The sequence below is a fragment of the Carlito syrichta genome, unplaced genomic scaffold (genome assembly GCF_000164805.1).
Source record: "Carlito syrichta isolate Samal-C Ts95f unplaced genomic scaffold, Tarsius_syrichta-2.0.1 Scaffold135784, whole genome shotgun sequence".
NCBI lineage: Eukaryota > Metazoa > Chordata > Mammalia > Primates > Tarsiidae > Carlito > Carlito syrichta.
Window position 1 is genome coordinate 229255 of NW_007079880.1, and position 3663 is coordinate 232917.

Here is a 3663-nt window from a genome sequence, read left to right on the forward strand (position 1 = left end):
AAAAAAAAAAAAAAAACCACAAATTGAATGAACATAATAGATAATACCTTTTTTAAAGTAAGAAATTTTTAAAAATCAAATGATGATAAAAAGAATCCTAGAGAAATCATAAAGGCAAGAAAGACAGTACAAATAGGAAAAAAAATAATGAAAATGCATATATGAATTTAGTATACTATAAAAGGGACATTTCAAATCAATAGTACAGATTATTCAATAACTCATGATATAAGCATGTTGGCATATAAATAATTTCCCTGGGTGAATTCTCAAAGTGGCAAAAGTAGATGTCTCTAGGGGAGAGGGGACGTGGGTGGCTTTGAAATGTGAGGAAAAGGGTGAATTTCCCCCATTTGTATCTTTCTAATATTCTATCATGTGAATCTGTTACCTATGAGCCCAAATGGCTGAGTTCCAATCCCAGCTCCCCTAATCCCCCACTTCTTAGCTCTCAATCTTGAGCAAGTTCTGATACTCTCTACCTCCTTATCTGTGAAATGAGGTTTAGCCAAGTGAAGCCTGGCACCAAATAAAATCTCAATAAATGTAAATTATTAGTGGAAAAAACCCAAATATCCAGCAATTGGTGAATGGATTAGCAAATATGCTATCATGATACAAAAGAATACTATGCAGTCATGGAAAGGAATGACGTACTGGCACACATTAGAACATAGATACACTTTTAAATTGTAATGCTTAGTGAAAGAAGTCAGATACCAAAGGTCGCATATTGGAATTCCATTTATAGGGAATGTCCAGAAAAGGCAAATCCATTGTGTCTGGCAGATGCCTGGGTCCAGAACGAGGAAGGAATAGGAAATGACTGACTGGTAACAGGTCCAGGAGTTTCATTTGGGGATGATAAAAATGTTTTTGGTTTTGTTTGTTTGTTTGTTTTTCTTTTTTTGAGTTGGAGTCTCATTCGGTTGCCCAGACTGGAGTGCAGTGGCCGCTCCTGGCCAACGCAGCCTCGACCTGCTGGGCTCCAGCGATCCTTCCACCTCAGCCTTGCAAGTATCCGGAACTACAGGTGCGCACTCCCATACCCGGCTAGTTTTTTGATTTATGTAGAGATGAGGTCTCGCCAAGTTGCCCAGGCGGGTCTCGAACCCACGGGCTCAGAAAATCCACTCACCTTGGCCTCCCAAAGCATGGGATTACAGGCTGAGCCACCGAGCCCGGCCAACATTCTTTTTTTTTTTTTTGAGTTGGAGTCTCACTCCTTCATCCAGGCTGGAGTGCAGTGGCACACACGCTCGTGGTCAACCCAGCTTCAACCTTCTGGACTCCAGCAATCCTTCTGCCTCAGCCTTCCGAGTAGCCAGAATGACAGACAAGTACTACCATGCCTAGTTATTTTTATTTTTTATTTAATTAATTAATTTATTTATTTATTTATTTTTGAGTCGGAGTCTCACTCTGTCTCCCAGACTGGAGTGCAGTGGCCGGCCCGCCACTGCATCCTCGACCTGCTGGGCTCTGGCGATCCTTCCGCCTCAGCCTTCCAAGTAGCTGGAACTACAGTACAGGCACGCTACCACGCCCGGCTGATTTCTTGATTTATTGTAGAGATGAGGTCTCACCAAGTTGCCCAGGCGGGTCTTGAACCTGCGGGCTCAGGCAATTCACTCATCTCAGCCTCCCAAGGTACAAGAGGCTTTGATTTTTAATTCTATAACTTGTTTCTCACGCTCTTATGTCAGAAGTTCAGCTTTCACTATTGTCTCACTGCGTTCAGCTTTTTCTCCTCTTGAGGATGCTGTGTCCAGAGTGTGAGGAAGAAGTCGTCAACACGCAGAGTGTTGGATTATGAGTCCTTTATTAGCTGCTGGTGGAATAGCCAGCGATGGAATGGCCTGCAGTCAGGAGGGGACTTTTGCCTCCGAAAACTCCCAACCCCGAATGAAGCAGGGAGAGGGTTTATAAAGGCAAAAACTGCTGAATAGGCTACATAGCATGGGGTACAAACATAAGGTACATTAAGTTACATAATATAAAGCACAGATATAAAAATTATTGAAATTAAAAAACAAAATGTGCAAACATCGACAATTAAATGCTGAACATGTGGTTAGCGAGTTTTCAATATTTGGGGAAACCAAAGGTGTAGGCTCTTAGTTACTGAGAGATTACAACCTCTGATTACAGGAAGGCTATGTAGGGGGTCATTTTTGGGCTAAAGCAGTTAAGATGGAAAATTTGTTACAAGCAGAGAGTGACTTATATTGAACAGACTATTCCAAGCTATTATAGGTTTGTCAGGTACTTTAAGGAAACCTGAGACAATAACTCTCTCCTTCACCTTTTCTTGTCAGCTCCTGTAACGTTTCTGTTCTCCCTCTAGTTCTTTTTTTTTTTGAGTTGGAGTATCACTCTGTTGCCCAGACTGGAGTGCAGTGGCTGCTCCTGGCCACTGCAGCCTTGAGCTGCTGGGCTCCAGTGATCCTTCTGCCTCAGCTTTCCGAGTAGCTGGAACTACAGGCGTGCGCTAACATGCCTGGCTGATTTTGGATTTATTGTAGAGATGAGGTCTCGCCAAGTTGCCCAGGCAGGTCTTGAACCCGCGGGCTCAGGCAATCCACTCACCTCAGCCTCCCAAGGCATGAGATTATAGGCTGAGCCACCAAGCCCGGCTTCTCCCTCTAGTTCTAACTGCTGTTATGACCTGATGCTAAAATCTTTCATTGTAAAAGTCTAGAAGAGCAATGCTTTCCTCCAGTGTTATAACTTGATTCCATACTGTTGGCTTTTCTTGATATGTCTGAGTCGTGCCGTAGAACAGAGAACTTCCCATAACTAAGAGTCATGCATCTTCCTGGTATACTCCTAACCCTGAATGCTCTTCCTGTGTCTAATTAACTCAAGTACCCTTTTCATCAGAGATGAGGTCTCGCTGCCCAGGCGGGTCTCAAACACGTGGGCTCAGGCAATCCACTCACCTCAGCCTCCCAAAGGCGCGGGATTACAGGCTGAGCCACCGAGCCCAGCTAGAATTTCTGTTTTAACATGATAACTCTTTACTAGATTTTTGATTAGTGGAAAAACTGAGCTTTAAAAAGATTATAGTTGGCTGGGTGCAGTGGTTCAAGCCTGTAATCCCAGCACTTTGGGTGGCCGAGGGGAGAGGATTGTCTGAGCCCAGGGGTTTGAGACCAGCCTGGGCAGCTTGGCGAGACCTTGCTTCTACAATAAATACATAAATAAATAAATTAGCCGGGCATGGTGTCGCACGCCTGTAGTTACAGCTATTTGGAAGGCTTAGATGGATGTATCACCTGAGCCCAGCGGGTCGAGACTGCGGTGGCCGTGAGCATGCCACTGCACTCCAGCCTGGGTGACAGAGTGAGATTCCAACTCAAAAAAACCCCCCAAAAACTACAGTTTTTACATCCATATAACCTTTGGTTTTGCTTTTAAAGTCTTTTAGTCACCACTCTTAATTAAGTGAATACTTTTTTTGTTTGCTTTTTTGTTTGTTTTTTTAAATCAGGATCTCACTATGTTGCCCAGGTTGGAATGGATTACCCCAGTGTGCAACTTCTGGGTTCAATCACAGCTCCAGAGTGAGCTCCTAATAGCTGAAACTACAGACAGGTGCCACCACACTCTGATATATATATGGGTGTATTTTTTTTTTTTTTTTGAGTTGGAGTCTCACTC